This window comes from Musca autumnalis, unplaced genomic scaffold (assembly GCF_047663935.1).
Source record: "Musca autumnalis isolate F117 unplaced genomic scaffold, ASM4766393v1 scaffold_5, whole genome shotgun sequence".
In the NCBI taxonomy this organism is placed as follows: Eukaryota; Metazoa; Arthropoda; class Insecta; order Diptera; family Muscidae; genus Musca; species Musca autumnalis.
In genome coordinates this window covers 197,429,368-197,443,032 of record NW_027412088.1, presented here as the reverse complement: position 1 = coordinate 197,443,032, position 13,665 = coordinate 197,429,368, and the positions used below count along the sequence as shown (strand labels likewise).

The 13,665-nt window shown below is 32.6% G+C and overlaps 1 protein-coding gene across 2 annotated transcripts in view; it reads left to right on the top strand.

The window, feature by feature from the left end:
* Positions 1-3,809: 3,809 nt before the first annotated feature.
* arr (low-density lipoprotein receptor-related protein 6) overlaps positions 3,810-13,665 on the top strand; it is a 238,613-nt gene continuing 228,757 nt past the window's right edge. Inside the window, exon 1 of one of the 2 annotated variants that reach the window (XM_073957697.1) lies at positions 3,810-4,471. The gene's annotated coding sequence lies outside the window, so the exon portion shown is untranslated. The remainder of the gene's footprint in view (positions 4,472-13,665) is intronic. The other variant, XM_073957698.1, reaches the window with a different exon arrangement.

Below are 13,665 nucleotides of genomic sequence, written 5' to 3'. Positions count from 1 at the left end.
TTAGTTCTTTTCACATATTCTTGTAAATTATTCTTATTATACTAAAAACGGGACATCACAACATGAAATTTTGTATAAATAAAAATATAATCAAAAAAATTGTAAAAATATTGCAGCAAAAAAACTTAATACTAAATCACAGCACCGTACTTTTCAAAATATTGCGATCGAATATTGCAGTTTTGTGTTATCTTTATCTTCTTTCGTATTCATAGATGTATGTATTCTCTCCTGTATTCTGAGACTCTCCAGAGTGTATCTTTTATTTTCTTTTCTCTCTCTATCGAGAATTTTTACATTTTCGAAGTCAGCATAGTGTCCCCACTGTTTCATATGTTGGGACAAGGCTGTGTTCTCTTTGCCTTTTCTTATATCTGCTTCGTGCTCATTTAGCCTTACACTCAACATTCTTTTTGTTGTCCCCACGTAAACTCTATTGCATTTCTCCCGTCCATTCCCCTTGCACTTCACTTCATACACCACGTCGTTTTGTCGTAGCTTGTCTGTTTTCTTTCTTCGCGAGAATATTTGTTGTTATGTGTTGTTAGACTTGTAGGCTAATACTATGTTGTTGCTGTTTATTATTGGTGATAAAGAGTTGTTGTCTGTTAATTTAGGTATGTACGGCAAACTGAGAAACTTTTTTGCGTCCAGTTCAGTTTTTTCTTTTATTGGATTCTCAAAGTTTTTGGATTTGTTTCTTATTAGATGTTTGATGATTTTAAGCGGAAAATTATTCTTTAATAAAATTTCGGTTATCTTATTTAAGTTTTTGGGAATGTATTTGTGATCACATATATGGAATATTTTATCTATTAGATTGTTGGCGGTATTTATTATCATATTTTTCGGTTGTGTTGAGAAATAGTTTGTCATGCGACCAGAAGATGTCGGCTTTGTATACCAATCCGTTTCTACTCTATTGTTTTGCCTAATGATTTTCATGTCTAAATACGGTATTTGCTTTTCCTTTTCCATTTCCAAAGTAAATTTCAGTTTGCTATGATATGAATTCAATAGATGTAATGTTATGTCGACGTGTTTTTTGTCTAATATGGCAAAAATATCATCCACGTATTTGGAGATTAGTTTAATCTTGATCCCTTTTTGCTCCAGTTCCGATGTTACGTTATCTAATAATGTGTCCAAAACAATATCGGCTATGGTTGGTGAAAGAGGGTTGCCCATTGGCATACCATACGTCTGATGGTAAATTTTTTCCTCATATTTAAAGTAATTATTGTCTATAAGACAGAATTGCATCAGTCCCATGAATCTTCGCTTTGGAATCGTCGTATGATGTTGCAGGATTTCCCATTTGTCAAGAATGTTCTTAATGGCTAAGTGAATTGGTATGTTGGTGAACAACGACACCACGTCAAAAGAAACAAGAACATCATTCTCCTCCAAACTTATCCCATTTAGTCTTTCTTTTAGCTGCATTGAGTTTTTTATGTTGTATTCCGTAGAAATAATATGCTTCAATATTTTTCCTATATGTTTCGAAAGGTTATAGCAAGGTACTTTAAGCGATGATGAAATTGGTCTGAGTGGAACACCGACCTTGTGGATTTTCGGTAAACCGTAGAGGCCGGGAGATTCAGCAGCATTACTCATTAGCATAAATTTGTCTATTTTTGTTATATAGTTGTTATTGTATAAATCTGTTATTATATTGTTGTTAGTTTTTTGTAGTTTAGTAGTTGGATCTACTCTAATGCATTTATATGTTGTTTTGTCTTCTAACATTAACTCCATTTTCTTTTTATATTCGTCTTGATATAAAATTGCCGTTTTATTGCCCTTGTCGGCTGTAGTGATGATTATGCTGTCCTTGTGTTTTTTCAGAAATTTGACCGTCTCTTCATGAATTGCAATTATATATTTATCTCTTTCGGTATTCTTAAGGTTTCTTTTATGTGTAGATATTCGCCCTGCAATTTTGGATCTTAATTCATCTTTTTCTCGGTCATCGTTGATTGTTTGTATCCACTGTTCGATGTCCGCGATGATTGGTATTGGTGCAAAGTTTTTCTTTGTGATTGGTAATGCGAATTTTCTTCCCATTGACAGAAGCCATTTATTTTCAAATGTAAAATTAATGTCAGTGTAATTTATGAACCAATCTTCGTTGTATTTTAACCCTAATTTAGCAAATTTTTCAGTTCTCAGTTTTTGGAGTTTGCGGGAATGTGTCAATTTGTTTATACGTTTAATATGTTTGAATTTTTTCCATTGGTCTTTTTTGAAAAGTAGCAGTTCTGTTTCGTCCAGTGTATTACTCATCTCTTTCTCTAGTTTTTCAATCGTCAATTTTGTTGTTTTTATGTTGATGTGTGTCTCCCCAATTTCTATGTTGATTAACTTGCATTGTAGATTGTATTCTACAGTTTCGGCTTTTTTGAGTGCATCTGTTGTTGTAAAGAGTTTACGTATGTGTTTGGTTGATTGTTCTATGTGAGATGGTGTGATGCCGAACTTTCTGCATTCTTGTAGAAAGGTTGATCGTGTTTTTAGGTTGGCTAATTTTTCTATTGTTCTGCAATATGATTTCAGGAGTTTCTTTACGTTTGTGTTGTACTTGTATTCAATATGTTGAAAATAGCTCTTCATGGTTGATGATGTTTTTTTGTTGTATGTCTTTTCAACTGATCTTTTTTAACGGCGGGCCCTCCGTGTTAAACTTTTTTTTTTATTATGACCGTAGTGTTGTTATTAATGTTTGTTGTATATTATTTATACTGGGCTGAATCGGTCAGTATTTTGATGAAACGTTCGTTCGTTGATCGTTCTTCGTGGATCTTTCGGCTGGCGCTCAGTGAGCTATTGAACTATATTGACTGATCATAAGCTCTTTTCGATGAATCGTTCAATTGAACTAGTTCGTTCATGAACTATACAGCTCTAGTCCGTGTGCGACGCGTTGCGCGTTGGTCTGTGTTTAGACACACAAATTTCTCGGGAAAGTAAATTGAGTTTTTTGGGAGAGAGCGGAGAGGAAAGAGCTCCTCAATACTCTTTCCTACCCCCACTTCCTAAAAACTGAATTTACTTTCCCGAGAAATTTGTGTGTCTAAACACGGACTTGAAAACAACAACCACATGAAAAATGTGTAAGTGATGCCAAGTTTGTTCTTGAAGTTTTCATGTGGTTGTTGTAACGCCACGCTCAACGCGCCGTATGTGCAGCGGCCTTTAATGGCCCCGGCACATACGGTCCGTTGTGAGTTGCGTCGCGCGTTAAATACAACAACCACATGAAAAAATGTGTAAGTAATGCCAAGTTTGTTCTCGAATTTTTCATGTGGTTGTTGTAACGCGACACTCAACGCACCGTATGATCCGGGGCCATAAAGGTCCGTTGCAGGGACGCCAACTCTTCCGAGGTAAAAATCGCTACAGCCTACGCACCATAGGTCTGTAGCGATTTTTACCTTAAAACAGTTGACAATCCTGCTTAAACAGTGGTTTTTGTACGTCAAAAATCACCACAAGTAGCGGGAAAACCACCAAGTTGGCACCCCTGGTCCGTTGAGCGTCGCGTTACAACAACGACATGAAAACTTCAAGAACAAACTAGGCATCACTTACACATTTTTCACGTGGTTGTTGTTTTCAACGCGCAACGCATAGCACAACGGACCGTATGTATTTGACCCTTAAGTCTAAACTTGACATTTGCTCCAAAAAGGAATTTGAGAAAATTTGGCTGCACTGCCAGTTGTCCCCAAATGCCCGAAGATACAACCCTGTATACGAATGTCATCACAAAACACACGATGAAAACAGAAGCAAATTACAAAAATATAATTCATTCGAAAATAATTCGTATTAGGAAACACAACGAAGTGACGGATTGACGACGGTTCGTGGAAACTTTGCTTTGTCGATCGCGCTTATTTCAATTTAACGTGAAAGAAATACGGATATTTAATACAATAAAACGCGATTAAATAATATAATAAAAATATTGAATAAATGCATTGGCGAATAAACAAATTAAACAGATAATTCCATGTCTGTGTGTGTGGTAATAAGAAGAGAATGAGCTAAAATTAAGGCGGTTGTTTACTCTTTGTTTGTGGAGAGAATTTAAATAAATGTATTTTTATTAAAGCAATATAAAGAAAATGTTTCTCGTGTTTTAAAAGAAATATTAAAATAAATAAACGACAAAGTGTGTAATAAATGAAAAGAATTTTATTAAAAATAAAATTTAACAACAAAAAGCCGCACATAAATTCAACCATTGAAAGACGAGACGACAAGTAAGAATGTGTGGACAAAACAAAATCAACAAAAGTCAGTCACATTTCACATTTCAATTGAGAAGTGGGGAATGCAATACATGTGTAAAGAGAAATACGGTGTAAAAAGAGATTTTGGTGTTATTTTGTAAAAAATTGTTGTGTTAAAATAATAAACTGATTAATTTTTGTGAAATTTAAAATTTTAATGAATATTTAAAAAGGTATGCGTGTTTTCATTTGCTGTTTCTTCATTCTGTGTTGCAATGAATGTGTTGTGTGTTTGTTCTTTATTAATTCTTGTCTTGTGTGGAGCTTGTGTATTTTGTTTTGATTTCTTTTGTCTCTCTCTCTTTTGTCAGTTATTTGTTTATTTTTATCTTGACATTTGTTTTTATTTCGTGTATGGTTCTTATTGTTTGTGTTTCTTCTTTCAATCTATATTCTATAGATGGGTTTGTCTTATTGATATTTTCATTTTCTGTGTATTTCCTTTTTCTGGGAAATAAATGACAGATAAAAGTAAAATAAATGCTACCACTTCCAATCCTATTGTGATTTCTAGTTGTTGTTATTTTATTGGGGCGGTGTTTAGATGTCTTATGTGATTATCCTAATTTTAAATGGAATCATCTGTGATTATTATTTGGATCCTTCTTGTATTCCCTGTAGGATAAAATATGTTGTTGATTCCTTAATGGGTGGTGTTAAAGGCCCCTATTTAAATCTCTTTTTTTTTGGCCTGGCTGCTCTCATTTCTCAGACATTTTGTTGGCTCAATGCCTGTAATATTCTTCAGAGTTCATGTCGCAGTCACATGTTGTGATGTACTCCCACTCCCCGGCAGCAGCCCATTCATGCAACCCCTAAAATAACCATCCACTAAATAGTCTACCCAGTCAGTCAGCTGTGTAAAGCCGCCCAGCCAGCTAGGCCAGGCTCTTGGCGGGTGATGCCTTCTCATCCTCTGGCATCGATTTTTTCCTACATTGGTCGTGTTTAACAGGTCCAAAGAGGATTTAGTGTATAATTTTTGCAAAGTAGACGTCTGTGGATGTCTGCGTCGGTTTATTTGAAATGAAATGAAAAAAGAATGCATAAAGCAATGGCAGGCAGTAGCAGTAGTGAGTGAGTAAGTGCATTGGATGGGTGTTGTACCTACTTTGTGTTTCATGGACCCTGGTCCTCATTGTGGGTGGCTTGCTGCCTTGGCATCATCATGGATATTTATGCATGTATGTATGTGTCTGGCCATGCTTTACTAACTCAGCCAGACAGTAAATTTGGGTCACATGGAATGAATGTTACGTTCTTTTTGTTGTTTGTCATGTTATTATTGTATAAGTGGCAGCCTCAGCAGCATCATCACCAGACGCACTTACTCCAAATGCTGGCTGGCTTGCTTTGTGACTTGTTACAACACCCAACACAAAACAAGTGGCAAAAAGGCAAAAAGGGTGATAGAGCGAGGGGAAAAGGAGCTTCCATCATCATTCACTGTTACTAAAGGACGCAAAGAATTGTGTCATTTGCGGAATTCGTGCCTCAGCCAGACAGCGTTTTTCACTTTGAGATTTTGTTTTTGTGGTGGTGGTGCTGCTGCTGCTGTTGGTGTCGGTGTTTTTAATTTTTGCGCCATAAATGAGGTCTAGTTTTTCCATCTGAAAAGTCAATGAAATGTGTTGTGTAATATGATGTGATGAAATGTAATCCAGACAGTTTTGTGCCACTTACACAACAACAACAACTACTCTTAGACAATGAGTAAGTGGGAGAGTGTTGTTATATTTGCTCATTATGCGCCGTCCCCCCATGTCTAAGGTCAACAATTCGTTAAGACATATTCACTTGTACTTCTGTTGCTTTTGTGGAGATGCAAATTGCAAACTTGTTCCAAAAAAGAATCTTATTAAGCTTAAGGCGGCGGCGGCGGCTGTTAGACAGGAAGTGTAATTAGGTGTTGAAGATGTTGACTGTCTGGGAGTATAATGGGATTTAAATTGTGGCATTTGTTGGGAAAGGCAATTGTTAAGTAATAAGAAAGGTCCATATTTGTTAAAGTTTTCCACAAAGAACAATTCTTGGGGAAGATTGGAATGACATTTTCTTCTAGGAAGACATTTCTTAGCAGATGAAAATTACCTTTTTCCACAAGGAAACTTTTCTCAGCAGCTGAGAAAGATATTTTACTACAGGAAGTCCTTTCTCAAAAGCTGGGAAAAAAAGACTTTTTTCTATAGGAACATTTCTTTCAGTAGCTGAGAAAGAACTTTTAGTATAGGAAGGCTTTTCTCAGTAGCTGAGAATGAACTTTTCCTATAGGAAGACTTTTCTCAGTACCTTAGAAAGAATTTTTCCTATAGAAAGACTTTTGCTATAGAAAATCATTTCTCAGCCGTTGAGAGAGACTTTTATACCCTCAGCATTTATGCTAACGAGGGTATATACACTTTCATACGGGCAAAATGTGCCTCATCGAAATAATGGTTTTAGACCACAAGTATGTTTGGACGAAATGTGTTTCAGGCAATTTGGAGTCGATTTAGCAATGTCCGTCCGTCTGTCTGGCTGGCTGGATCGCACGATAACTCTGGAACGGATCAATCGATTCGATCTAAAATTTGGCTTTCGTAATATTTTGTCCAAACTTAGTTTAAGTTCGAAGATGGGTTATATCGGTCCACTTCTTCCGATACCTCCCCCACAAAAGTTCGAAAATGTTCGGAAAATTTGTACGAACGATAACTCTAGAAGGGAGTAACCGATTTGGTCCATACTTTTGCAAATCGTGAAATGTCTAGCAGACTTAGATGTCAATCGGTTCACTCCTTCGGGTACCTCCCACACAAAATTTGGGATAAGTTTAGTTTAGGAGCTGCTCTCGAATCGCTTTGAATTTTGTTTTAGCGACTTGTATTCACTGCCCCCTATACGACGGTACAAGTTTCATCAGCGGCAAGTCCACACTTCCTGAGAAAATAGCCCCAAATCTGCAAAAAAAAACCCTGTGACACCGTGTGCGGTGGTTGGAGCGCAATATAACTCTCGAACGGATCTGCCGATTCGGTCCAAAATGTGGCCTTAGTAATATTTTGTCCAAACATAGTTTAAGTTCGAAGATAAGCCATATCGGTCAACTGCTTCAGGTACCTCCACCACAAAAGTTCAAAAATGTTCGGAAAAATTGTTCGTACGGTAACTCTTGAAGGGAGTGGCCGAATTGGTCTATACTTTACCCATACTAATATATCTACCAGATATAGATCAGGTTCAAATATGGACTATATTTGTCCACTCCATCCGATACCTCCCACACAAAATTTCGGATAAGTTCACTTTAAGACCTGCAATCGAATCGCGTTGATTTTTGTTGAAGCAACTTGCATTCGCTGCCTCAATTACGATGGTGAAATTTTTTATCAGGGGCAAGTCCATATTTCTTGAGAAAACAGCCCGAAAGGTGTAAAAAAACCCTATGTCACCATATGTGCCGGTCTGAGAGCACGACAACCTTCGAATTGTTCAACCGATTTGGTCCAACATTTGGTCTTTGTCATATTATATCCAAACTTAGTTTCATGGGGCAATACCGGTCCACAATTTTCGGTACTTCTCCACAATATTGAAAAAATTTCACTAAAATGCTCGTCCTATCACTTGAATGGGGCAACTAATTTGGTCCAAATTTTAGATCTCCAAATAGTTTGTCAAAATTTAGTTTAACTTCTAAAATGGCCCATATCGGCCCTCTCAAGGGTACCTCCTCCGCAAAAGTTCAACATTTGTGTCTTAGTGCAGTTAATACCTAATCCACATTTTTGTCGGCAAGTTTAAATGTCCAAAAAGGGCCACAAAATTCTGATCTTAAATACATTCGATCTGTCCGTAGGTGAAAGTTTCACTTCACATTGGCTGAGGGTATATATCTGTCGGCAAAGCCGAATAACACTTTTTTACTTGTTCAACAACTTTTTGCTATAAAAAAACTTTTCTCAGGAACTGACTTTTTCCTATAGGAGCGTCTTTTACAGCAGCTGAGAAATTATTTTTCTTGTAGGAAATTATTTCAAAGGAATTCAGGGGAAAACTTTGTCTATAGGAAAGACTTTCACAAAAGCTGATAAGGAATTTTTCCTATATAAGAACAAAAAATAATCTCCTTCTGAGACAAATTTGTTACCCAAAATTTGATTCTAAATTAGTCCTTGAACAAATTACAAAATTTTTGTTAATTCCATTAACTTGTTTTAAGTTTTATTAACAAAATACTGTGCGTGTGTATTTGTGTGTGTGTTGGGTGTTTTTTCTCCTTTCCATAAAATTGTTGCAACGATTGGTTGGCTGCTTGCTACTCTTTTGCTATCAATTATTAAATATGCTTATCACAACAACAAACACACTCTGCTCTGCTGTTCTACTCTGAATGGCATGGGAGTAAATACATAATAAATATTAGCTTTATATTTGTAGCAACATATACAATTGGTTTCTTTTGAAGTATTGCCGATTCGAGCAATATTTATACTAAAGTTTAATCGATTGTTTGTGGGTGTGTGTGTGTGGGGTTTTCAGGGGTGGAAAGAATTTAATTTTCTGCTACTACATATCGTCGTTATTTGGAGCACTAGAGCTACTAGCTTCTACCACAAAATTGCAGTTATAATCATAAAATCGATAATGAAATTTTGTTTATAAATCTATGAGCGTAATATTATATGGGGAATGGGATACTAAAGGCCGCAATAATGCAAAAAAAGGCGATTTGCATTGATTTTTTGCGGGAAGAAATGGAAATTTGGGCAAAGATCTAATTTAGAATTTTTGTTTTTTGATTATTTAAGATTGAGTAAAAAAGTGTATAGTAAGTGTTGGAATAAAGTGATTTATTACTCCTATTCTAGAGTCCTTCATCATGATCCTGTGATCCAAAAATAACCTGTTGCTCAAGTTTATGTCTCCCAGTGCATTTTTGCATTCCAAAAACAAGCGAGATATTGCTGTTGTTTTACCACCACTATATGATATGTTTCTATTCGCTTCTCTGACACTGATTGTATATCCATTCAGTTCTAGGAATGTGGCTGCTTCTCTGGGCTATGGCCGCATATGCTCCGTTCCAGAAATTTTTGAATTATTTTCTTTTCCTTTATAAATTTGACAAAATTTGTATTGTAGGGTAAGTCCACCAATAGTCGGCACTTTAAGGATTTGCCTAACTTCAATCATTTGCCATTCCAAATAAATTTCGCAATTTTTATGTTGACGTCTCCACAGTTTATACCCTACACCACCCTGTGGTAAGGGTATTATGTGTTAGTGCATTTGTATGTAACATGCCTAAGGAAAAGAGATAGACCCATAGTTCCTTCTAGGGATATGCATAGAATCACTTTCGGAGTCGATTTATGCATGTCCGTCCTTCCGTCCGTCCGTTCGCAATGTACAGGACGCATTTACTGTTCGATTTGGCTGCAAATTGGGGAAGACCATTTTTTTAGACTAATGAAAAACGCTATTGCTTTTGGTGAAAATCGGTTCAGATTTGGATATAGCTTCCATATATATTTTCGGCCGATTTAGGGTATTTGATGCACCAAGCACGCTGTATCTGTCCAATTTTGATGAAATTTGGAATGTGTGATGGAATTAGGTCTATAGATAAATGTGCCAAATTATATCGAAATCGGTTCAGATTTCAATATAGCTCCCATACCAATTTTCGGCCGATTTTTGGTATTTGGTGCACGAAAAACGTTATATATGTCCGTTCTCAATGAAATATGGAATGTGTGACGGAATTTGACCTGGAAATAAGTGTGCCAAATTATATCGAAATCGGTTCAGATTTGTATATAGCTCCCATATAAATTTTCGGCCGATTTTTGGTATTTGGTGCACGAAAGTCGTTATATATTTCCGATCTCAATGAAATTTGGAATGTGTGGTGGAATTTGGTCTGAAAATAAGTGTGCCAAATTATATCGAAATCGGTTCAGATTTGGATATTGCTCCCATATATATTTTCGGCCGATTTTTGGTATTTGATGCACCAAACACGCTATGTAAGTCTAATTTTGTTCAAATTTGGAATGTGTGACGGTGTTGGGTCTAGAAATATATGTGCCAAATTATATCGTAATCTGTCCACATTTAGATTTAGCTCCCATATATATTTTACCTATTCACAGTGGTGTAGGGTATCATATAGTCGGCCCCGCCCGACTTTGATCCTTTTCTTACTGGTTTTTTCTTAAGAGGCATGCATTTTCGGTTGTGTTGGAAAACTTTTCGTAGAAAAAAATAGGATTTTTGGACTAATAATTAAAAATAGGAATATTTTTATTCGTATAGAATAAACATGATTTGTTTTCGTATAGAAAAAAATCGGATTAATTTGTTTCTTAAGAAAAATAATCGGATTAATTTTTTTTTTCGTATAGAAAAAATTCGGATTACTTTGTTTGATATAGAAAAAAATGTTTCTTATAGGAAAAAATCGGATTAAATTGTTTCGTATATATAAAAAATCGGATTACTTTTTTGTATAGAATAAAAAATTAGAATTCATTTTTTTCGCATAGAAAAAAAATTCGTATTAATTTTTTCGTACAAAAAAAAAAAAAAAAAAAAAAAAAAAAATTTCGGATTAATTTTTGTATAAAAAATTAGAATTACTTTTTTTCCTTTAAAAAATTGGAATTAATTTTTTTTGTATAAAAAATAGAATTATTTTTTTTTCGTATAGAAAAAATTCGGATTAATTTTTTTTTTGTATAGAAAAAAATGCGGATTAATTTTTTTCGTATAGGAAAAATTCGGATTAACTTTTTTTGGAAAGAAAAAATTTGGATTATTTTTTTCGGATTAATTTTTTTTGTGTAGAAAAATATTTGGATTATTTTTTTTTTTTGTATAGAAAAAAATCGGATTAATTTTTTTCGTATAGAAAAAATTCGGATTATTTTTTTTTCGTATAAAACAAATTCGGATTAACTTTTTTCGTATAGAAAAAATTCGGATTAATTTCGTTAGAAAGAAATTGTAATTTATTTTTTTCGAACAGAAAATTTCTTATAAAAAATTTAGATTAATTTGTTTCGGATTAGTATTTTCCTATAAAAAAAGTTCTATTTAATTTTTTTCGTATAGAAAAATTCGGATTATTTTTTTTTGTGTTGAATAAAAAATTAGAATTATTTTTTTTGTATAGAAAAAAATTCGGATTAATTTTTTTTGTAAAGAAAAATATTAGATTATTTTTTCATATAGAAAACATTCGGAATAATTCTTTTTCGTATAGAAAAATTCGGATTAATTTTTTTCGTAAAGAAAAAAATTGGATTAGTTTTTTCGGATTATTTTTTTTCGTATGGAAAAAATTCGGATTAATTTTTTTCGTATAGAAAACATTCGGAATAATTTCTTTTCGTGTAGAAAACTTTTGGAATAATTTTTTTCGTATAGAAAAAATTCGGATTAATTTTTTTCGTAAAGAAAAAATTTGGATTATTTTTTTTTTGTATAGAAAAAATTTGGGTTAATTTTTTTCGTATAGAAAAAATTCGGATTATTTTTTTTCTTATAGAAAGAAATTGGAATTTCTTTTTTTTTCGTACAGAAAACTTCGTATAGAAAAAAATTTAGATTAATTTGTTTCGGATTATTATTTTCGTATAAAAAATGTTCGATTTAATTTCTTTTCGTATAGAAAAATTTGGATTAATTTTTTTTTTTGTATAGAATAAAAAATTAGAATTATTGTTTTTTCGTATAGAAAAAAATTCAGATTAATTTTTTTGTATAGAAAAAAATTCGGATTAATTTTTTTTGTGTAGAAAAAAATCGGATTAATTTTTTTTCGTAAAGAAACAATTTGGATTAATCTTTTCGTATAGAAAACTTTCGGAATAATTTTTTTCGTATAGAAAAATTCGGATTAATTTTTTTCGTAAAGAACAAATTTGGATTATTTTTTTGGGATTAATTTTTTTATTCGGATTAATTTTTTTCGTATAAAAAAAATCGGATTAATTTTTTTTTGTATAGAAAAAATTCGGATTAATTTTTTTGTATAGAATAAAAAATTAAAATTTATAAGAATTATGTGTTTTCGTATAGAAAAAAATTCTGATAAATTTATTTGTATAAAAAAATTTCGGATTATTTTTTTTTGTATAGAAAAAAATTCGGATTAATTTTTTTGTATAGAAAAATTAATTTTTTTTGTGTATAGAAAAAAATCGGATTAATTTTTTTGTGTATAGAAAAAAATTCGGACTTATTTTTTTTATAGAAAAAATTCGGATTAATCTTTTTCGTGAAGAAACAATTTATAGAAAACATTCGGAATAATGTTTTTCGTATAGAAAAAATGCGGACTAATTTTTTTCGTAAAGAAAAAATTTGGATTATTTTTTTCGGATTAATTTTTTGTATAGAAAAAAATTTTGTATAAAAAAATCGGATTAATTTTTTTCGTATAGAAAGAAATTTGAAATTTCTTTTTTTCGTACAGAAAACTTCGTATAGAAAAAAATTAGATTTATTTGTTTCGGATTAGTTTTTTCATATTAGAATTATTTTTTTCGTATAGAAAAAAATTCGGATTAATTGTTTTGTATAGAAAAAATCGGATTAATTTTTTTGTATAGAAAAAAAATATGGGTTAATTTTTTTTTGTATAGAAAAACTTCGGAGTAATTTTTTTCGTATAGAAAAATTTGGATTATTTTTTTTCGTAAAGAAAAAATTTGGATTATTGGTTTCGTATAGAAAAAAATCGGGTTAATTTTTTCGTATAGAAAGAAATTTAAATTTATTTTTTCGTAAAGCAAATTTCGGAGTAGTTTGTTGCGTCGCATAGAAAAAATTTTGATTAATTTGTTTCGTATAAAAAAAAATCTGATTAGTTTTTTCGTATAACAAAAAGTTTGATTTAATTTTTTTTTTCGTGTAGAAAAAATAGAAGGAAAAATTTGGATTATGTTTTATCGCACACAAAAAATTCGGATTAATTATTTTCGTATAAAGAAACCGGAATAATTTTTTTGTAAAGAGAAAAATGTGGATTAATTTTTTTTCTTATCAGAAGTGTATTTTTTTCTTGTGAAAAAGTCTTCCCCAGCTATCGAAATATTTTTCCCATTGACATCTGCTGAGAAATATATTAATAAAAGAAGAAGACTTTCTTGGCAAAAGATGGGCTTTTCCTAAAGAAAAAAAAAACTTTCTCAGCAACTGAGAAGTAAGAAAAAATGTTTCTAATAAACTGGGAATTTTTATGCGATGAAAAAATGTATTTTTAAGGTAAAAGTCTTTCTAAACTGCTCACATTTTGTATTAATTTTCTCGTTTAGAGTTAAGCTTGATGATCGGAAATTATTTGCAAGTGAAAAAGGAAAGCCAAGGACTCGAACCC